Genomic DNA, 25,327 nt, shown 5'->3' on the forward strand with positions numbered 1-25,327 from the left:
TGACGGGGCATCGAAGGGGAACCCAGGTAATGCCAGATTCGAGGAATCTTCCAGACAGTCAGGGAAACACCAGATGGATCTATGCAAGTGGGGCCGAGATGACAAGTAATGAGCCGAATTATGGGCGATTCATGAAGGTTGAGAATTGCGATTCGAAATGGATATAGAAACCTGGAAATAGAAGGAGACTCTCAGATAACAATTGAAATCCTAAAGAAACTTAATAACGGGAAGAATTGGGAGCAGGTCACCAATAGCTGGCGAACGGCAGGGATCGTTCAAGAAATAGTGGATCTTCTAAAAAGAATTGACTATAAAATCTTTAATCATGTCAAAAGGAATGGAAACAGGGTTGTAAGAGGCGAAACAGCAAGATTGACAATCAGTGGAGAATGTTGCAGCCCAACAGAGAGTGGGAGGAATTGGCCGGTATTATTAATTATGACCATGAACAAGCAACGAATGAAAATAATGAGCAAGCAGCAAACGAGAATCATAGCATTTGTGCAACGGGCAAGTGAGATGGATCGGCAAGCCCAGAAATTTAATGAATGTCAGACAAGGCGGGGAAATGATATAATGGACAGGCATGCTGCAGTACAACAGAAGTGTGCGACGACAGGAATGAAGCAACCTCCACACAGCAAGATAATAAACGCAAGTGATCGTAGAGGAGGAAAAAGAGGTATGTCAGAATCCATAAATGGAAATGAGGGAAGACGGATAATTGATAGGAGAGGCAGAGGGCAAAGAAACAGGTGGCAGCGGAAGGCCAACTTGACAGGTAAGCGGATTAGAGTAAGGAAAATTATAAACGGGTGGCAGCAAAGGATTCGACAATGAGAAAATTGTTTAGGAACTCAGAGAGTGAGGAGAGGAAAGGTAGTGGAGAACTGGTACAGAGTGAAGTTGCACCGAAAATTCACTAAGGTCGCCATGGAAACCAGGAAGAGAGCATGGGCAGTAGAAGAACTAGAAGCCGAGGAGTGCAGAGACAGAGATAGAAAAGGCAAGGCGGTAGCGAAGGAAGAGATAGTTGAGGAGATATATGAAATTTACGATGAATCCGAGGAGGAAGAGGACTGGCAAAATCAGTGCAGGCGGGGTAAGGAGTGAAGCAGAAATGTAGAAGGCTGGGAGACCCAGCAAACCAGCGACGAGCAGCGAGGACAGCGAGGAGGAAAGGTAAAGCAGAGCGGCAGACAAAGGGGAAGAAGAGGTGCGGGAAGCAGGATGGAAACGAGCAGCAAGAGAGGTAGAGGAACGAGCAGATACCGAGGAGAAAGGGGAGGACGACAAGGGCAGAGAGGGAGACCGGGCAAAAAGAAAAACCGGTCGTTGGAGAAGAAAATTCAGCAAGCAGAGAAGGCATATAACCAGAACACGAACCCAAGAATTAGAAGAATTATACAGAATATGGAGGAAGACGCCCTTCAAGCTCAGTCTGACTCCGAGATGGAGGATTGGGAGTTCCTACTCCACGACCCTGGCAACACCAGGGGTAGAATGTCTTTATTTAAACATTCCTTACATATATATTGGGTGATGAAAAGATTGCTGGCTAAAGCTCTGGAGCAAGCTGCAACAGAGATGGCAGAACTGGTGCAAGGAGTCCCCAACCTAAGGAGGGAGCTGAGAATTATTCAGATTACACTGGAAATGCAAGAAAAGAAGCTTGAGGGGATTCAGCAAATGTTAAGGGAAGGAAATCAGAATGCAAACAAGGAGACTACCCAGCGACCAGAGGTAGAAGCTGATTAAATATAGATATGTATTAATTTTGATGAAACTTTATAGTATAGATAATTTCAGTTTGTGTCAAATATCAGAAGTGGAAATTCGTTATATGCATGCAAGTAGGATTAGTAACCAGAAAGACTGTTTAGTGTATTTAGCCTGGATAATCAGACTATGGATCTTTTAATTTTGGTTGGCTATTAAGAACTTTAGGTGGCTTAAATACTCGGTTTCCCCAAGAGGGCGAGTTGAAGGCAACCTTACTATTGCTGTTTATTTTGATTTGAAGTAATAGAAAAAAGTGCAACACCGTAACTTACAAAAAAAAAAAATTTGAGTATATAGATTTATTCATGTTTACGAAATTAAAAAACATCATACAGGAACGATTTTCAACATTAAACATAGGCGTAATAAAGGATAAGATATCGTACGCACTACTAGAAGAAGTTGATTGTGCGAAGAAATGTGTTTTCTCTACACTCGCATAGAACCATTCACTTGTTTTGAAATTAAGCTTTTAATAATTCGAATATATAGTTTAAAGTTGGATTAGTAGTGCAAAGAAGTTGATTGTACGAAGAAATGTGTTTTCTCTACACTCCCACATAACCATTCACTTGTTTTGAAATTAAGCTTTTAATCTTTGGAATATATAGTTTCATTTTTAATGATTTGAATATATAGTTCAATTTTTTTCAAAATTAAAATATAATTATGCTTTTAATAATTTTGAATATTTATTTAAGAATGGATTGAGTTACAATTATATTTTTAATAATTTGAATGCATATTTTTATTTATGTTTTAGAAATTAAAAATAATTATATTTTTAATAATTATGGTGGCGTTGGGTTAAAGAGCCAGAGACTCAGTGGGCAACCATTTGGAGAGAAAAATATGCTAGCGCCTGGCATATCCATGATCTAATTAGAATGTCAGGTCACAGAAAGGGCTCGCACATTTGGAACAAAGCTTGGGATAACCGGGGTTTGATCCAAGGAAACAGCGTCTGGGAAATCGCAGAAGGAAATCTCAGCCTGTTCTGGGAGGAAAGATGGCAATAAGAACCTATACTATTAAATGAAGACCTAAGGGATCTCAAGGAATTCATGGATAGCAAGAGACTTTCTAAAGTGAAAGACTTTTGGGAGCAAACCAATAACAATGATAAATGGAGAATCTGGAGGAATTTTAATTTTAGGGATAATAGTACCATGAAGGCTAAAGCAGAAACTCTTAAGGAAGAGTTAGATCAAAGGAAGATTCTAAAAGATGAAGGCCACGACCCACTGAGATGGGGTAACAATAATGAGGGGGTTTTTAACCTCAAGGAAGCAAAGCTCATTCTCCTTGACCTTAATTCTCAACCTCCAGACAAAACCTGGCTTAACCTTTGGAGACACCAGGGCTGGATGAAGATTAAACTTTTCATGTGGCTCGTTCAGCATAGGAAAATTCTAACTTGGGACAATATTAGGAAGAGGGGCATTCTGGGGCATTCCAGATGTTAGCTTTGTGAGAAGCATGAGGAAACCATGGAGCACCTTCTCAATAGCTGTATGTTCTCCTCTAGTCTATGGGACTCTTTTGCCTTTTTTTTCCATCAGACGGATAGGGACAAACATAGCATCTGCAACACCCTGACCAACTGGAGAAAATATTTTTTAGACAATGAAGTTCTAGCCACAGCTTGGGCCCTCTTTCTGAGCTTCATTGTTTGGAATGTTTGGAAAGAGCGGAACAACCGAATCTTTAAAGAGGTAAAGAGAACTCCCCAAAGCATTTTGGAGCTGATATTAAAACAGCTCAAGGAAACAGTTAGCACCATTCTGCGAAACCTCCCTAAGCACCAGCCTTCGGCTACCGACCTGAGAATTCTCTGTGATCTGGGCCTGCAAGACATCTCTCCTCAGGGTCAGGACAGAAATCTAACCGCCCTAAGGGATGCACAGGATTTTTGGCATCCTGCTCCAATGGGTTATTTGAAATACAACATAGATGGAGCTTCAAAAGGCAACACGAGTATAGCTAGTTATGGAGGGGTTCTTCGCGATGAGAATGGTATGGTCCTCTTCATATTCCACTATCATCTGGACAGGCTACTAATAACTTGGCAGAATTGATGGCTATGGAGCAATGTTTAGAGTTCCTGAGTCAGGAAAACAGGCAAAATGTGATAGTGGAAGCTGATTCTGAAGTTATTATCAATTTAGTCAAGAAAATCAGTGAAGGTTCTAAGATAGAAAAAGTCTCAAAAATTGGAGACTTATTCAGGGATTCCAATGGATTCAATGCCACCTTCAAAGCCTCCATACTGTTGGCTTTAAGCATGTCTGCAAGATGGAGAACAAATTGGCTGATTTGCTTGCTAACTAGGGTGTTAGTAGCACAGAGATTAGAATGGCATCAAATTGGCATGAGCTGCCGCACAGCAGGTTAAAGACAATTGTACAGAAATAGGCAGAAAATGATAAGTTGGACTATAAAAATAGAGCCTGGAACTAGGGATCAAATTGACTCAACCTTTGCTTTCAACATCGGCTTGTGTCATCAGTTTCGTATTAGCGGTTCTGTGGCGTGGCAGATGCCTAATCTGGTCGCTCACATTCCCAGGGTAATCGAGAGGAAGATCTCCGTTTATAGTAGTGAATGATTCGCGTCCCTCATCTATTCAGCATTCCAGGATCAGGCAAGGGAGATCCTCAAGCGTAGACAGAGACCTGCTTGTTCTAGCGAATGGTCCTTTAAAATTTTGGAGTCTCGGCATGATTTACAACCCGCAGCTGGTTTTACGGCTGAGCGCACCGCTTTCCGTTGGGAAGCTGTTTTGTTAATTTGGCAGCGTGCCACTCTCCCTCCGACACGTGGCAGGGAGAGGGGTCTAAAAACCGCACTTCCCCGCTCACTAATGTCGACCCTTCTTATCCCGCGCGATATCAACATCGTCCGTTGGATTTAGTCAACGGTGATCTACGGCTGCATCGGTTCGAGCATCTTGGGTTATACTTCAGACTTTTTGACAGAGCGATATCCCCCTCGACCATCGATCTTAATGTTTTTATTGGACGGCTCAGATGATCAGAGCTTTCCCTAAAGTGAGAGTTCTAGTTTGTTCATGGGCTCTCCTGAAGCCAGGTGGCTTTTTTTGTTGAGTTTCCGTGGGTTCGGGTTTCTTTGTAAGACTTTTTGGTTCTAACCTGGGGGTCTTGTCCTCCTTTCTTGTAAATTTGTACTCTATTTTTTCGGTTTTTTGAAATAGAAGGATCCATACTTGCCTTAGCAAAAATAATTTGAATACATACTTTTATATATGTTTTCGAAATTAAATATATATATATATATATATATATATATATATATATATATATATATATATTTTTAATAATTTGAATAGATAGGATTCTTATTGGATCGAAGGACTGGAACGATGAACCCTAGCTTCGTAGATGCCGCCTCCTCTCCCTCGGCCGCTGCCTGGTCCCTGCTCGGTCATGCTATGGACGGTGGAGCACGTTTCAGCCCCAGAGCGCAGATTTCCCCCTTAAACAATGATCTGCAGGCTGGAACGATGATCCCTATTTTATTGGATGCCGCCTCTCTTCCTCTGACTGTTGCTTTGCCTCTATTCGGCCCTGAGGTTATTGGCGGAGCGCGTTTCAGCCACAGGATGATGGTTTTACCTTTAAGCACTGAAATGCAGGTATTTCACCTTTGTCTGAAAGCTTCCCGCGCCTCTCTAGCTTCCGCTCGGATTTCTGGGGCTGCCAGACTTTGGCCCACCGTGGCGGCTTCGGGCATCCTTTGCTTACCTCAGACTGCAAACATGAAGGCCAAGGATGATCAGGTGGATGATTCTCATGCTTTTCCTCAGATTACGGCAAACAGGAAGTTGTTCTGTAATCTGGAAGGTTGCTCAACCTTCTTATCACCTCCTCTGCCTCCCAAAGATAGCCAGTACTCTGTTTTTGAATTCCAGAATTTCCTCAGAACCCTGGATCTATCTGGTTGGGCCATATGGAGGCCTGATAGAGCAGGTTGCACCAACAGTCTCAATGACGATGGATTACCCTCATCCTCTTCTCTTATGCCCTTCAGGAAAATTCAGAAAAAGAATACCCAGCAAAGCTCCCGCCTCCCCTTGTCTCAGATCTGCAGAGGAAAGAGGAGCTCTGATTTTTTTGTCTCGTTTCAGATCCAAATCAAGCTCATTTCCGGTAAAACCTTGCTACAATGGGTGAATTCCACAGATCTAGTGTAGGACCTCAAGCACGCACTGGATCTCAAGCTGGGGATCCCTTCGGCAGCTCAACGGCTTCTCTACGAAGGTAAACAACTTGAGGATCCATACTCTCTTTCTTTTTACAGTATTAAAAGAAATGCTTCCATTAGTATTGCCCTTCGTTTGAGAGGGGGAGCTACAGGACAATCATCTTCTGCCAAGGCATACTCATACAAAGAGGCTGTCCATGCATAGAAATAGGAAAAAACAGTTCCACCAGTCCAGGCTCCCAAACCTTTTCTGGTGGACAAACTGGAGGAAACCCCTTCAATCAAAATAGGGCATCCAACGCTGGATGAGCAAACCCAGAAGTTTGCAGAGCACGGTGTTATATGCAAGTTCAATGGGCTATGGCCGCACACAGCAGACCTCTACCAGTGGATTCACTCTAACTGGACCAACAACTGTCGAGTTCTGTTATGCTCAAAAGGATTTTTCATTACAGTGTTTGCTTTTGATGAGGACTACCAAAAGGCCTTAAAAGAAGGGCCATGGTTCTGGGGTTCAGCAGGTCTATTCCTCACCCCCTGGTTCCCAGACTTCGATCCATCCACAGCAATCATCACCAAGCTCCCAATCTGGGTCAGACTACCTAACCTCCCGGCACATCTATGGCACTTCGCAGTGTTCCAAGGGATAGGTAACTCTCTAGGCCGCCTTCTAGACACAGACACGTCTAGAGGAGAAAAGGGCCTATACACCTTTGCCAGAATCTGCGCAGAAATAGACATGAGCAAAGGTCTCCCGGACAAGATCAATCTCAAGATTGGAGACTTCCAATGGACTCAGAACTTGGACTACGAGAACACAGCGTTCCGCTGCCACAACTGCCATCACACAGGGCACCTTCAGAGCTCTTGTCCCTCGATGCCAGCCCAAAACAAGAAAGCCAATCCTAAGCAAAAATCCAAAAGCTGGAAGCCTCATGATCCTCCACCCATGGACGATTTTGATTTCAGCTCGGATGAAGAGGAGGAGAATGAGGAGGAAGTGGATGCAAAGATGGCACAGGATCCACCCTCGGCTGAGCCTGAAAATTTTCCGTCCAGCCATTCTCTCAGAAAAGAATTCATGAATCTTCTACCTCGGATTCAGATAAGGAAAACTCTCAGTCAACCCAGCTCAGTTTGCAATCCTTGCCAGCTCAACATTGCCCTCCTGAATGGGTCAAAGTTGGTAAAAAGAAAGGGAAAAAGTGCCGAATAGTTGACTCTGCCCATGTTGGGTAGAACCCTATTCTTTGCTTTCGCTCCCTGGTTCTTCTAGTTAACTCATGCTCATCTCTTCCTTCTTCTCTCTTCTTCTAGGAGCCGAGGTGGATAGCATATCCTTTCCGGCTGCCTGTGCTCCTGCTTCTCCTGGTTGTATTTTCCTGATGTACATTACTTTCCTTTAATAGACTTAATCTTTACCGAGAAAAAAAAAAAATTTGAATAGATAGTTTTATTCATATTTTAAAAATTAAAAATCATAATAAATCATTTGTAACTTCAAGCATAGGCATGATAAACGATAAGGTATAGTTTGCAGTAGTAGTGGGGAGAACTTGATTGTGTAGAGAAATGTGTTGTCTCTACACTCCCACAGAACCATTCACTCATTGCGCAATTAAATTTTTAATAATTTGAATCATATTCTTTAGATAATAGCTTTTTGGAGGCTTTCAATTGCTAATATTTCCTCACACAAACTCCATAGTTTGCATAATCATATTGAGGGTAGATGTAGTAGTTGTCCAAAACTAGTTTATGTTGAGAATTGTAATGTGCGCGAAGCTAGTGTGTAGAGATTTTCTCAGTTCTTCCTGCCCACCCCCAACCCCCCCACCACATAAAGGACCTGCAATGTTGGGAAGAGTAGTAGCAGTATGAGGGATAGCATGGCTAGGCATAATTGTGTCAGTATCAGAGCACTCACTCACAGGTTAGCAACACAGAAAATTAGGTTTTTGTTTTTAATTTTAAAATGGATTGTGAGCAACTGATAAATACCAAAAACAAAATTATCTCCACCATGGGAATTATGTCCCATCAGAGCTGGCTGAGCCAATAAAAATTTAGAAATAGGATTTCAAAAAAAATCACAAAATTATTTTTGAATTTACAGGAAAATAGAAATATTGAGCATTTTCATGAAACTTCAGTTAAAAGTGCAAGAAAAATAACAAATTATGCAAAGTCAATGCTCTTTGAATGCAAGGCCAATGTTATAGTCCTTGATGAGGCAAGGACTAATAAAGAATAATTTTGAGTTGAACTTCTCCTCAAATTTGGTCATTGGTATGAAGTTAGGTATATCTAGATCTACTAGGCTTGAATTTTAAACACTAATATCTCACTTGGTTTCAATTATTTATGTACATACAACTCCACCTCTACATGTAACTCCACTAACAATTATATTCAGTCACTAATAAGATTGGATAGATATTAAAGATGTTATCGAGATTTGTTGACTCTCACCAATACTTGTATTCAATGACTAGGAAGCTTGGATAGAGATTCAAGATGTTGCCAGACCTTGGTCACTCTCATTATTTGTGACACACCTAGTTAATTGTCTATGACTTATTGTATGGTTTTATCTTTTCATTATGAACACAATGAAAGAGTATAGAAAAGGTCATTGATGTAAATATTTTTATTTTATATATAAATACTCATCTTTTAGGTATATTTAAAAAAAATATTGTAATGTTAACACTATTTCCAATATGTTAAGAGTTGTTCGGATCATAACTCCTAACTATCAAAAAAAAAGTTTCAATTAGTTATGCCCAACAGGAGGGAAAAAACAAAAGAGGAAATTTTCTCCATTTAGAATTATTAAGGATAATAAGACTAGAAAGACTAGAAACATATATCCTTGCTTTCCATAGTTCTTGATTTGTTTAGGAATCTTGTGGGAGAGAAAGATAAAAATTCCTAATTGTAACCAGTGGGAGAGAAAGATTGGTTGGAACCTCAAAAGAAAAGCAATACATCTCTTTTAAAGGATAAGGAGAAATACTTTCTCGAAAGGAAGCACAAAATATTTTATATTATTTCCTTGATAGGGAGGAGCAGAGCTTGGGGTGAGCTAGTCGAGAAGAAAAAAAATGAAGCTTATAGTTGGGAGGACCAAGGTAGCTCTTAAAAAATTCTCAAGAAAAGAAGAGATAAGAATCTGGTAGATTCAAAATATCATTGGTAGATTCTAAATATCATTATCAATTCATTAGCTCAAATATAAAAATTAAAAAAAAAAGTGTCGATATGCATCCATCTATAAAAACATGATTGACATTCACACATATTTTTATAAAGAGCACAACTAGGGTAGTAATTTTTCAATAAGAATGCATAAAACTTGATTTTTGTATGCTCAAGAATATATCATTTGAAGGTCCTTGTTCTAATTCCATACGAATGAAATAATAACATGTCTCTTAGTGGACGAATAGGGGTTTGTTCTACATGGGTTTGTACTTTTTTTAATTTATTATGATTCAAACTTATAGTGTTTGATGGCAGAGTAAAGGTAATGATGAATTCCCTTTTTTAGCTTGTGCTGACATTTTTTGGTTGCTACGTGGTTGCTTCACAATTGCAAATACGAGGGCCATTGGGATTGAAGGCATGCTTCGTGATGAAGCGCCTCCACTATCGCATCACTGTAATAATTTCCCCCCCTAATATGGGAGTTTAAAATTCTAGAGTTATGATTATGCATTGCTTGCTTATCTTGAAATTGGCAAGTCTATGTATTATGGTGGATGTATTACGGTATTTGGAGATTCACAGCTAGATAATTATTTTAAGATTGGTGTTTGTGGTCGAAGATACAAATTATGTATGACCAAGCTACACAAATGTGTGTGTATAAGTTTACATAAGCTATATTTTTATCTTTTATAAAGCCTCCTATGAAAATGTGACTGCAATCTTTGGAGTTATGTGGTTAAATGATACTTAGAAGTAAAACTATCTTATCCATGTGGGAACATCTTGGGTAAGAAGAAGCAAAAAGAAAAATAAAAGCTTATGATACTATATTATAATTCTATGGACAACTTTAATAATTAAAGTCTTCATTATGAACTAGGTATACCAATAAATCACACTATTTATAATAACAACAAAGCTTGAGACTCAAGATGCTCTACCAAGGGAGGAGCCCAAGAATAACCAATGCAAGTGACCAAATCTTATTATTTTTTACAACTATAGTAGCACGAGGAGAGGAGAAACCCTGAAAAACTACGTTGGAATAAATAATACTGCCATGTTGAATTGTATGGGAGAAATGAGAAATGCAAAAATAAGACAATAAATAAAATATTGATTATTTCAATAAGTAAAAAAGGGTCAACAATAAACTAGTTATATATATATATATATATATATATATATAGGCCTACTTATAGAGTATTAGAAATTCCATGCACCGAGTTAATGAGTTAATATATCCTGGAATTAGAGAAGGCTAAAATACTAAACACCTCGACATAAGAGGAGTAAAAGCCTATAACCAGCACTAGAAAGGATAATTGATATGAAAGTTATGAATAAATGATGGTGGTGAATATGTCTTTTTTAAGTATAGTTATTTGATGGATTTTAATGATATGATCATCATATCATTTTACTCATATTAAAATTATATTATGAGGACATAGCTTAATGCGTTACAAACTAATTCAGGTAAAGATAGTCCAGTCAATAACATAACTTAATGGAATAAAGCTTATACTCCTAGATATTTTAAGAAAGGATGAAAGCTAAAGGAGAGAAATAAGTATTTTCCCATAGAACATGGGGAAAAGTCAAACATAAAGTATATAGAGGGAATTTATATAGAGCACTAAAAGAAAACTCATGACATATTGTCAACATTAAGATGAGATTAATGGCAGATTAATTTTCATCCTAGAATAGTTTTTGAAGATCTTCTAAACAAAATTATATTTATTGAGGAAGTTCTCCTTAAATATCATTAAGCTAGTCAAATTTAAAAGTGCCATCCAACCTAACATTTTGTGTTAATTAAGGCACCTATCGATAAGGATGTGGTTCATTGGTCATTGGTTGAACCGTTTAATTCACCCTTAGTGGGAAAATGGTCCAAATACACATTGAGTGAGGAAGTAAAACCTTACCGGGTTATTATGCATAGACATGCATAGTTTGGAACCTACAGGTTTTTCTTAAGTAAAGAAATATCTACATAATTGTAACTAAGATATGCAAAAGGGACAAAGTATATTCCAATCTAGACTAAACCAAGGTCGAGGTTGTGAATAGTGTGCATAAATGTAATACAACATACTATATACATATTAAAGAAGACATCATAATTTTATGATTTTAGTAAGAATTTGCAGGGGATCGACACCCAAAAGTACATTTAGTGTAAATATAGGATGGAGTGTAAAAGCAACATTAGTGACAAATTCAAGGATGCATTCTCAAGTTCACTCAAGGTCCAATATGAAATTTCAACTCAAAGTATACAACCTCAAACTTCACAACCTTGATGCATATATCATCCATATATAAATGAGATTTTGTTAATATCACACAAATAAGAACCCACAACAGGAAGAAGATGCTTCTAGTAGAATGATTATAGAACTTACAAATATAGTTCTTATGGGAAGTGTTAAGAAAAATATATTTAAATAAAGTATACCTGTTTTATGAAATTACCAACAGATTATATACGTTGGTGCTAGATCCACTTGAATTAGAAGTAGAGCTTTTCAGAGCAGCTGAATGACTAACCAAAAGTATACACTAGATCCAGAGCATGAATGGTCTGAATTAATCAACAAATTGTTGGTAAACCAAAAGGATTTGCATTAGCACAACTTATGATGGTCTAAGTCAAATAATTCACGCATCAAGTAAAGTGTGACATATAAAATGTTCTAGACAATGAAAAGAGAGAATAAAAAGCCACACAACAACTCGTTGTTGGATCAATAGGATGCTTTAACCATATTGGATGATTAGAGGGTACTAGTAGTCACAATGATTGTACACAAACATATGGGGTATCTAGAAATTTATTACAATAAATGGACAATTGTATAAAGGTAAATGAACATTTTTTACCACCATAAAACAATATTGAAGAAGTCTACCAGTCAGATTGCCTTAATAGTGTTGTTTGGTTACAAATAGGACCACATAACAAGTACTTCCTAAACACGCAGGAATTCATGTTAATGAATTTGATAATGCATAAATTAGTATATACTTTTATTTTCCAGGGGTGATTTAATGTTAAAATGAGGTGTTAACAAGTATTTACACCCTGGTACACATAGTGCTTATAAACTTAGAAGGTGTGGAATTGAAAACATTGTAACTTTCATTTATAACTCAGGTATGGGAAATATATGTATTTGCATATTGTTTGTTCAATTGGTTTTGGACATACACTGAATTATTCATCGCCAACAATGTGTTGTTAGGGGTATAAAAAGAGTAACAATAAATCATATTATATCATTAGTTTAAGTATGGGGTACTTTTGAGTACCAATCGATCATTTTATTCGTTAAATACAAAGTTAAAGTTGTTGTTAGATTTCAACTATAACAGTGAAGTCCATGCTAGACTAACTATCATAGTCAATATTTGTTTTATGATTAAACGGAGGTCATATTTCATTGTTGTTAAAAGCTTGTCTAAGTGACATATTTAATCCCAAAACTCAAAGTTATTGGTTTTGTAAATTTGTATTATGCATCTATGTTATAATTTACTGAAAAAATCCTGCAACCACAAGATATATGAAAATTATTAGCTATGTAAAAGCACATGAACACTTTGACATAAAAAATTTCAGTTATACTCTAGTTGCAGTTGAACGAATTGTTAGCATAGTACTAACATGGTTCGAAACATGTGGATGAAATATATGGCATGTGGGTGATGCTATGGACATTAGTATGGTGTACATGTTGTACATGTGGCACTATGTACGAGCGGTACATATGGTACCTGTATGGATACATGTATTGCATGATAATATATGAAATTTATAGCTATGTGTAATGCACACTATGTGAAGATGCACATGAAGACACTGGGTGATTTCCTGGTAAGCCAATTGATCCAGAGTGTGTACAAAGGTAGGATAAAAATGGAAACTAGGAATTGCTATGGGAAACTAAGGATAAGTATCCGTATTTTGCTTCAGTCTTAGTATACATATGACATATGGTTCGGCTTATGATGATTACATATGGGGCATGATTTTGATAGTTATGTTTGAGCTAACATGACATGATATTTTATAAACGCTGATTAGTCAAATGTGCTAGTTGACTTTTTGTGACTAATGTAGGGAAACTATAGGAAGAAAGTGTTCGGCAAGAACACAAAGGCTTTGGAATAATGCAGGGGAAGAACATGAATTTCTTCAAGTAAAAGGAAAATGAGGAATCATATTTAAATGGTGGTCAATATAATGGTAGTTACTCAAATAGAAGTAATGTATATAAATTATGACATTAACTGTGATAAACAATGTTGAGCTTCTACATTTAAAATCTCTCACAAAATTTATTGGAACAAATGTTACAGGTAGCAATGGAAGGAGATGTGCTCCTTAGCAACCGATATATATCGAAAGATCTTCACTAGATGGCAAGGCCATGGGATCCTGTAAATTCAGAGACAACTACCTATGAATGAGGAAATAATATTGTAAGATGTAGTAATACACCAAGGACAGTGTAGATTTTGGGGGTAGTATGTAACACCCCTCCTTTATATATAAAACTCGACTAACCTAAGCTAAGAAAAGTTAGGTCTGATGTTTAACAAGAAAAGAAAAGACTTCATTATTAAATAAATAAAATAATTTAATCACCCCTCCATTATATATAAAACTCGGCTAACCTAAGCTATGAAAAGTTAGGTTTGATGTGTAACAAGAAAGAAAAATACTTGATTATTAAATAAATAAATAATTTAATCGCTTTGAAAAGTGAGACACCAAGAGATGAGATTCTTTCATGATAAGACTTATAGATCCAATTCCAGATAAGCTTAATGGATTAAAGATAAATATCCCTTAAGATACTTAGCTGGAGAAATATGCTAAGTTAAGAAAAACATAAAAGCCTTGCAGAAGAGAAAGGAAAACTTTTATAAGGAAAAGCCTCGTGGGAGAGAAAGGCGAGCTTTTCTCAGAAAATCCTGGGCAAATGGATAAAAAGGATACATAAAAGTTGGACACCACTAGTGGAAACCATATCATGAGAGAGCTTATTAAATCCCATTGAAGAGATAAAAAAGAGCCAATTGATCCATGGCAAGAACTCTTGGCTCGGGGGTGAATTGGTGAAAGTTAGTTCTAGGTTGGGTGGTGTTGCTCAGTTTTCCAAGTGACATTCTTTCAGATAATCTCGTTTGCAAGCGATGTTCTATATTTTGGATTCCTACCCCCTGTATTTTCAATTCCTTTAGCATATTTGATAAAGTGCTTGAGTTTTCCTTACTATGAGATATTGTATGTGATCAATAAGCATGTGTATAATTGCATGTGTTAACTATTTCAATGAGCTAATTATATCTGGTGGTATGGGACAATTATTGCACATAAATGTAATCCAAGTTAATTTTAGTAAAGGAATATAATAAATGGGTTTTATAGAATAATTGTTATGTGGCACATCTTGAAACATAGGTGCGATCTCAGTTTTTAAGATGGTGAATAGTAGGATTGAGATACTATATATACATAATTACGCTTTAAGGCATGAATTGGGTAAGCATATGGTTCAGGTAATCTATTTTATTCATTATAGAGTGGAATTCATCTACTGAGGCTTGTATTACATAAGATATATTTCCGTTTTCTTAAGACGATGTGAGAAAGACTACGATCATGATCCATGGCCATGATAAGATAATGTTCCATTGTTTCTAATGTCATGTCATCAAGAATCATATTGGTTGCATGCCACGAATGATGCCTCTATATTGTAAGGTTGAGTTGAAATGTAAGTCTTATAATTGGATAAAATGTATTAGCATCATGTATGCAATAAAGCATAGAAGAATTCTATAGTATAGTGCTTGAGGATATGGTGCATTACTTTTGATATTGTAAAATTTGTCAGAGTATGTGTATAGTTGCATGATTAGTATTTTTTCAAGAAATGATGGAAGAACTATGCCTGCAAAGGCTATTGAAGCTAATTTCAATTGGTGGTTATTTAAGAAGAGGGAGCCTGGTAGGTAATTGGAAAATTAGGCCCAGGGGGTATGTGACATCCTGTCATCAATATTGCCTGCAAAATCACTATCTATATATCCATTTAGTTTAAAATCTAACTGAGATGCATACATTATACCATGATTTCTTGTTCCAACAACATATCTTAATATCCTTTTTCCAACTAGCCAATGGGTACTCTTCGAAGATTCCATGAATTTGGAAATTAAACTTACACCAAACATTATATCGGGCCTTGTTTCAATCAAATACATAAGACTTCCAATCAATTGTTTGAACCTCGTTAGATCAATATCTAAACCTTGGTCATCCTTACTAAGTCGTGTACCAATTGCAATTGGAGTTACAACTGGCTTACATTTTTCCATCCTGAACCTTTTCAATATATCATTTTCATACTTATATTGACAAATGAAAATACCATCTTTAGATTGTGTTACTTTAATACCAAGAAAATATTTCATTAGGCCGAAATTAGTAATATCAAGTTCTATTTTCATGCTTGTCTTAAAATCATCCATTGAGAGATCTCTAGTGAAAATCAAATCATCAACATACATGTACAAAATCAAAATTTTACCATCCTTGTTTACTTTTGTATACAAATTTGGCTCACTTGGACTCCTGATGAATTCATTGTTATTTATATATTCATCAATTCTACTATACCATACTCGGGGCGCTTGTTTCAATCCATATAATGCTTCCTTTAATTTGTAAACTTTATCTTCTTGACCATTAATTTCATATCCACGAGGTTGTTTCACATAAACCTTTTCTTCTAGAAAACCATTTAAAAATGCCCACTTAAGATCAATCTAATATATTTTCCATTTATTTTGTGCAACAATAACTAATACCACTCTTACTATGTGAAGTCTAGCTAGAGGTGCAAAAGTTACATTATATTCAATACCAGGTTGTTGACTAAATGCCTGAGCTACAAGTCTTGCTTTATGCTTTTCAATTCCACCTTCAGCATTCAAGTTAGTTTTGTAAATCCATTTAACACCTATAACATCTTTAATTTCAGGCAAATTTACAAGTTTCCAAGTATTATTTCTTTCTATAGCATCAATTTCTTGATCCATAGATTTTATCCAACCTTTTTCTTTCACAGCTTCATCAAAATTTACTAGGTCATATTCAAGTAATGCAAAATTTGAAACTTGATCTATTTCATCATTCTGCTCACACAATTCCTTGAAAATTCTAGCCTACTGACCTTTAATTCTATTCTTCAATGTAGCTATTGGAGGATTAGAATCATTACTTTCCTTCGATCCTATTGTTTGTTTTCCACCATAACCTGATGATTCGTCATGTTCATGATTTCTCAGTGTTTTGAATCGTAATGGACTGAATCTTGGTGATTTTCTTGTTGAACTGCTTTCAACAAGTGCATATGGAATTGGTTGTGAACCTTGTACTTCTTGCTCATATTCATTATCATCTCCATGAGATGATACAATTGTCTCTTCAACTGATTTATCTATGCTTCCATCCCATGCTTCTTCTTCCTTGAGCTCAACATATCTACTGATAATATATTTCTTGGTGATGGGATTATAAAGTCTATATGCTTTAGACTCCTCACTATATCCAGTAAAGATACATTTCTCACTTCTATCATCTAAATTCTTTCTCAATTATTTAGGAACATGTGCATAAGCAACGCAACAAAAAATTCTTAAATGAGATATATGACAACTCTTACCATTCCAGACATCTTCGGGAACTCACTCCCACATGCTCTTAGTTAGACTTCTATCAAGAATATAAAAAACAAAAGCTACCACTTCTCCCTAATATTCATTTGGTAAATCCCTTTCCTTCAACAAACTTAGATCCATATTCATAACATATCGATTTTTCATTTCAGCTATTCCATTTTTTTGTGGAGTATAACATGTAGTAAACTACCTCTTGATTCCATGCGATTGAAAAAACTCAATGAAATTTATTAGCATATATTCACCAAGTCTATCTGATCTCTAAATTTTACTGTGATTTCCACTTTCCTTTTCAATCATATAGCTTTAAATCTTTTAAATGCATAAAATGCTTCAGATTTATGCCTCAGAAGATAAACCCATGTTTTTCGACTGTAGTCATCAATAAAATTCAAAGAGTAAAAATTACTAGCCAAAGAAGGTGTTTGCATTGGTTCCCATAAATCTGTGTGACCAATCTCTAATGGAGATTTCACCTTGTACCAAACTCAAGATACAATTTTCTGCCTATGATGTTTTGCAAGTATAAAAATTTCACACGAGCTCGCTGGTTGTTGAATATTGGGTAACCCTGTCACCATCTATTTCTTCTACAACAGATCTAGACCACCAAACTCTAAATGACCATATCTTAAATAACATAACCATAATTCATTAAAATTCTTAGTTTTGTAGGCATTCGAGGAGGAAGCCAATCCATTTCTCATTATAAGTGCAAGCATCCTATTCTTTGTCATTTCTACTCTTTCTATCAACTACTTGCTTCGATATTTGTCAATGATAGTACACACATTATTTTTGAAGAACACTCTATACCTTTTCTCCATCAATTTTCCAATGCTCAACAAATTTCATTTCAAGCTATGCACATCATACACATCATCATTTTTTCTTCTATAACCATCTATGGTATAAACAACAATCACTCTTGTGCCTTTAACGCATACCTTAATATTGTTATCCAAATTGACTTCAGACTGAATAGTCATGTCTAGATTGGAAACAAATATTTGTTTCAGTCATCTCATTGTTGTAGTCGCTATCTAAAAACCAAATATCATTCGAACATTCTTGAGTCACATTACAAGTCATAAATACTTACTTCTGGTTGTCTTCAAATTCTTCTGAGATGTGTGCAGATTTCTTACCAACACCTACCTGCCTCTTCAAACACTTAGTAGCAATGGTCATATCTTTTGCAATAATAACATTGAACCTTAGACATATCATACCTTTGATTTCCTCAATGCCAATTTCTATTGTAACTCCCCTTAAATTAGAAGGACGTTGCTGAGATTTCTCTTCATGTTCATATTATCTTGCTGACATCTTTGATCAACTACTCTATTTTGAAGGCATTCTCCAACGTGCTATCTTCATATCTTGACATCCTAGATTGATGTGCAATCAATGAATGAGTCAACTCTTCAATTTTCATTTGACTTGTGTCCTTGAACTCTTCTCTAGATACAACAATCGCTTCAAATTTCTTTGTCAAACTTCGAAGGACTTTCTTGATCACTCTCTTGTTTGAGAGATCTTCTCCATATTGTCACAATTGATTAACAACACTCATGACTTGAGTCATAAAAGCATCCACAGTTTCACTATCTTTCATTTTCAGATTGTCGAAATCTCTTCTCAAATTCTACAACTTGACGTTCATTACTTTCGTTACACTCTGATAATAGGTTTCAAGAGTGTCCCATGCCTTCTTCGAAGATTCTGCATTTGATATTTTTGAAAGTATCACATCATCTAAGCCTTGTTGAATAAGTCCAAGAGCATTATTGTCCTTCTTTTTGTTCTCTCTCAACAGCATTCGCTAAGCATTTGTAATAGCCATCTCTGCTGCCTCATTAGGAGGCCCGTGATACCCATTATTAACAAATCCCTAAAGATCATGAGAACTCAACAATGTTCTCATTCTAATAAACCAAGAATCATAACTTTTCTATGTTAAAATAAGATTCACTCAGTAATATTGGTATTTAATGCCATCTCTCACAAATAAGTGAAATCTTCACATAAAATTTAAAAAAACTTTTACACTATAATACTTTCAATTCCTTCTAAAGAAAAATAAACTATGAAATATTAAAGATAACTTCCAAATACCCTTACAAATACTTTAAGTGGTCTCTTTATATATATATATATATATATATATATATATATATATATATATATATATATATATATATATATATATATATATATATATATATATATATATATATATATATATATATATATATACTTTAAAATGCCCTTTTAACTCACTTAATAAACTTTATACGAAAAATACTTTAAAACACCCTTTTAACTCCCTTAATAATCCTTTTATGTATACAACATATAAATCATTTTTTCAAAATACAAACTTCATAAGGATATACGATATACGATGTTTTCAATGTGACTTCAAATGATATTTCCCCTCAAACTTTACAAAGGATTTTGACCAAAAAAAAAATTATCCACTTCACCTTTGCATGTTAGACTTTCAAGGAATTGCCTTGGACCCTTTTGAAACGAGACTTGTCACTTCCACTCTTGATTACTACTTTACAAAGGATTTTGACAACAAAAAAAATTATCCACTTCAACTTTGCATGTTAGACCTTCAAGTAATTTCCTTGGACCCTTTTGAAACGAGACTCATCACTTCCACTCTTGATTCCTAGTTTACAAAGGATTTTGACAAAAGAAAAAAATTATCCACTTCACCTTTGCATGTTAGACCTTAAAGGAATTGCCTTGGACCCTTTTGAAACAAGACCTGTCACTTCCACTCTTGATTCCTTGTTATGTAACTGATCGAAAAAAATGTCTAGAGAATCTCTTAATGTGACCAAACTCTCTCCGTCAAGATTAAAAACATCCACATTGTTGAAATATGTGTACATAGTGTAGATTTGCCTTGTTAGTTCAGAGCATACATCAGCTATGCTCTGATACCATTTGTTAGTTCAGAGCATATATAACACACAACATATTTTCACTCAGAGACTTAGACGGCAATAGCAAAGAATAATTTCAGAGACAGAAAAATGGAGAAACAACAAGATTACTCAATCAGAAATAGCGGAATAGATAAAACAATCACTGGAGAACAGAAATCACTTTGCATTATGTAAGAGGCCTGGACCTTGGCTTGCTTTCCTTGGACAAAGAAATTACAAATTTATAGAGGCTGAAGAAGGATCTAGAATCCTGCATGTGATTTAGATGGAGATCTAGAAACTAATGGCGATGTAGAAGGATCTAGAATCCTGCATGTGATTTAGATGGAGATCTAGATACTAATGGTGTTCTAGAAGGATCTAGAATCCTGCATGAATTTGGCTTCACACTTAAAATTCTCCCACTTGAAGCCAAATAAGAGTCATCAGTCAAGTCACACTGAGTCTTACCATGCCTCTACATAAATCATGTTTATTTTGTGGTAGAATCTTAGTGAGCATATCAGTAGGGTTCCAATCTGTACGGATCTTTTCTAAGGATAACTGTTCTTCCTGCAACACATGTCAGATCCAATGGTACCTTAAGTCAATGTGCTTGGTTTTTGAATGAAATGCTGGGTTTTTCGCCAAGTGAATGGCACTTTGACTATCACAATATAACACATACTTGTCCTGCTTTATTCCTATCTCTCCTAGGAATTTCCACATCCACAACATCTCTTTACAAGCTTCTGTTGTAGTGATGTACTCTGCTTCTACTGTAGAGAGGGCTACTATTCCTTGTAGCCCTGACACCCAAGATACTGCTGCACCTGCAAATGTATACAAATAACCTGTAGTGGACTTTCTGGTGTCCATATCTCCAGCCATATCTGCATCTGTAAATCATTCAAACATAGTCTCATCATGACCAAAACATAAACAATAATGACTAGTACCCTTGAGATACCTCAAAATCCATTTTACTGCTTGCCAATGTTGTTTGCCTTGATTAGCAAGGAACCTACTCACTACTCCCACTGAATATGCAATGTCTGGTCATGTGGATACCATGGCATACATCAAACTGCCAACTACTGAAGCATAAGGAATCTTGCTCATCTCTTCTTTCTCCTTGTCATCACTAGGACATAATTCAGTACTCAGCTTGAAGTGGGCTGCAAGGGGTGTACCAACTGGCTTGGCATCCTTCATATTAAACCTGCCAAGCACCTTCTTGATATATTTTCCTTGTGACAGTGAAAACCTTTTGCTTTTCCTGTCACGCATATTCTGCATGCCCAATATCTGTTCTGCTGGTCCCAAATCCTTCATTGCAAATTTGCTACCAAAATGTTTCTTCAACCTATTGATCTTATTCTTATCATGCCAACAATGAACATGTCAGCCACATATAACAATAATATGATATACTTTCCTTGATCATACCTCTTGACATAGACACAATGGTCAGCTTCCAACCTCTGAAAACCATGTTCCAACATGAATGAATCAAATTTCTTGTACCATTGTCGAGGTGCTTGTTTCAACCCATAGAGACTCTTCTTCAACCTACAAACAAGGTCTTCTTTGCCTTTTTCTATGAAGTCTTCTGGCTGCTCCATATAAATTTCCTCCTCTAATTCACCATGAAGGAAAGCAATTTTTACATCTAACTGTTCACATTCTAAGTCTAAAGAAGTAACTAAACCAAGAATGACTTTAACGAATGACATTTTAACAACAGGTGAGAAAATTTTAGTGAAGTCAATACCTTCTTTTTGGGAAAAACCTTTCACCACCAGCCTTGCTTTATACCTCTCCTTCTTTTCGTCACCTTCATGCTTAATCTTGTAAGCCCATTTGTTTTGTAGAGCCTTTCTACCTTTTGGGAGGTTTACCAACTCCCAAATTTTATTTTCCAGCAAAGAGTTCATATTTTCTTCCATTGCTTTCTTTCATTCTTCACTGTGCTCAACTTTACAAGCTTCTTGAAAACAATTAGGCTCACCTTCATCAGTCAAAAAAATATAGTTTGAAGGAGGATACCTTTGTGAAGGATTATGAGGTCTAGAAGATCTGCGAACCAACTGTGGTGGTGCATTATCAGGTTTATTCTCCTGTTAAAGGTTCCTGCAAGATTCCTTCTTCTTGTTGTTCATCATTTTCCACTTGTTGTTCTTTGTTAGGCCCCTATACTACTAGTGTAACCCCTTATTGTTATTAGTATAACCCACTTATTATATTGTGTTGAAGGCCCCGAAAATCAGGTCGACAACAAGGGGGATACATGCTCGGTCTGGACCTTGGTTGGCAGCTCCTTATCCGTTTGGTATAGCGGGTCCGACTGGGGATAATGGGACCAGTTTCCCAATCTATGAGTGTGCGTGTGTAGAATTCGATGTTGCTGATCTAACAGTTCCTATTTAAGATATTCTAATTCAAACTTTAATCTATTTCTATGCTATTGTAATCTAATAAACAGTAACATCTAAATCTATACTAACTCGGGGTGTAATTCTTCTATTATGCGATCTAAAGAGATTTCAAATAACAACTGGTAATAAATATCATTCAGCGATTATAAGAAAGGAAATCATTAAAGATGAACCACTTCGCATAAAAAATTATACGAAACAATTGTGAAAAACATATCGCATAATGAGCTATTCATACATTAAGCATAAATAAATAGCTATCATCTACAAAAGTGCCAAATGATAACTCAAGCATTCATGCAATAATACATAAACAACTAAAAACTGTATATCACTTTAACATATAAGCAAAAATGGTCAAGAGATAAAAGTACCATTTATGACTAGTCCTACTCATAAGCTTCAAGTGACAATGATTTATCTCTCCTTGCTCTAACATCCACTAAGAGTACAGAAGTGCAACATCAGTAGCAGATATCAAATGTAAACATCAACAAATCTTGATCCATTCATTCACCAAAACCTCCTCTGAGGGTGCAAAAGTGCATGTTCTGAGGACAAGTTTTTGATAAATTTCTGGACCTTTCTCTAAATGCATGAGAAGGGTTTAAATACTACTAACTAAATAACTTAATTACACAGATTCAAGATACGGTTTAAATGACCGCCCTTTTTCTAAGCAAAACTATTTCTAAAAATTAAATCTAATATCTAACTATTTCTGCATTTGCTCCTTAACGTTGCAAGCATTCAGTATTTTCCTGGGTAGAGTCGGCTGACTGTCTTCTGCTTTTAGTTGAGCTAAGCAAACAGAAATTGTAAGAGCTGGCACCATCTTTTCAGCAATATGGATGATATACTCGAGAGTCATCCTCTGGCTATGTGGAATTACTACGTATGCCCAGTAATAATCCAAGTTCAACTTGGTTAACCCTTGAATTGCTTCTGCCTTTTTCTCTAGCTTTTTGTTTCCAGTTTTTTCTTTACCATTGCTTTCTTACATTTTTTGGGCTTACAAGTGACTGAGCAGTTAGAGGCTTTCCTTCTCGCACAATTTTCTCAGCGATGCGCGATTAGCGCTAAGCGCTAATTGCGCGTCAGAAACTGCCTCCGTTCCTTGATCCGGGCTTCTCTGATGCGTTTTTCGCCTTTAGCGCCTTTTTCTTCACTTGGTATAAGCTTCAAAATTTGTAAAAATATTGCTTTCGTGAGCTCCTGGCCTTGAGCGTTAAACCGCCTGTTGATATTAGCATCATTCAATACTCATTCAACCATGGCTGTAAATGAAAGATCTGTAATATATAGCTCAACAGCCTTCTGTGAATCTGCGGCTCTGTTGCACGCGGTATTCATTTATGAGGGCATCTTTTCTCTGTCTTTGTACGTTGGAGTGTTACCCTTTTTTTTCCTCATAGCTTCCTGCACATTGCTTTGCGTAACTTCTATTTTTCGTTCCTGCAGTTCACAAGTGAGGAAAGAGTAATGACAATAAAAATCAACAGGAAAGCTTTAAACTCTACGGATGTACAAAAACATGCCACCTGACGTAACCTGGCTCTTTGAAAAACACAAAACAGTCTTTCATTAACAACTGGCGTATAATTCATTAATTATCATTAAAGCGCGTATCCAGTTCTTGGTTTATGGAAAACTTTTTCTTGAATATTGAGCCAGGGAAATTTGCAATGGGATGTTTCTGCGATTCGCATCGCAGCATCGCGTTATCGCAGTATCACATTATCACAATTTTATTGTGCTATGTTATCGCAAGGTCGCCTTATCGCGCTATTGCAAGATCGCGGATCGCAGTATCATAGTATCGCGGAATGCAATATCGTTATAATCGTTAGCGATTTTTTAAGGTTTTCCAATGTGAGTGTTTCTTAATGCATGCGATGCGATGAAGTTCGCATCGCAATCTCGTAGTTTATCATTTTTACTCATGAGGAAATGTCCTATCCTCATTTGCACGATGCGATGTTTCTTTAAGGAGTAAAATACATGAGCCTTAATTGATTTTTTTGAATTTTTTACTAAGGGTCCCCACTTACCTAGTGTTATTGCTAATACTAAATAAAGAGGGGGGTTGTTGGTGGCCACAACATATTGATGTACCCATGTAGTGCCCATATTGTTACTATTGTGCCCATAGAAACCCACTATTGTTATTATTGTTCCCTTACATTATTATTGTTATGGCGGCTCTGATTATGTTATGACCCCTTAGACTCCTATATATAGAAAGGAGGTCTTTTCATTTGTATCATCCAAGAATTTTTCATTTATGTAATGTAAAGGAGGTTGCCCCCTCGAAGAGGCTGAATTCTAAGGCGTTGATCTATCTTTTCTATCTTTTTCTTGAGCTGGTTTCATAACATTTGGTATCAGAGCTTTGGATTCTAAGGTTTCGCTGCTCCAAATAGGTCATCGTGGCATTTTCGCTAGAACTTTTTTTCTACAAGGTTTCAGAAGCTAAAAAAAAACCCATTTGGGAAGACGTTGCGTTGAATCTCAGGTCCGAATTTCAGAGCTTTTAACGCTATATTTGTGGAGATATGATCTGAGTAAGTTAGTATTTTTGCAGACTCCTGAATTACATTCCAAACAGGTGACCTAGGGAAAATCATCATAACTTTCTCTCTGGGAATCGGATTACAATTTTGTAGGAAGTTACATAAAGAGGGCGGACTATAGTTTCTTTTATGGATTTTTCAGATCCAAAGGTCGAAACAGTGACTCGTGGCACGTTGTACAAGTTCTCTCTACTGAAATAGTCTATAATCAGGTAATTGTGGGAGATTTCGCATAACTCTTCCTTGGAGAATCCAATTTGGATCAGACTGATGGCATTGGAAAGAGGACACAGAGGGCTACTACAGGTTACAATTTCAGAACTTAAAGATTCGAAAGTACAGAGTTATAGTCGTTTCAAGATCAAGCTCCTAAAATCAAGAAAAA

This window comes from Pinus tabuliformis, chromosome 4_2 (genome assembly GCF_031772625.1).
Source record: "Pinus tabuliformis cultivar Carrire ecotype Pingquan chromosome 4_2, CPIR1, whole genome shotgun sequence".
In the NCBI taxonomy this organism is placed as follows: Eukaryota; Viridiplantae; Streptophyta; class Pinopsida; order Pinales; family Pinaceae; genus Pinus; species Pinus tabuliformis.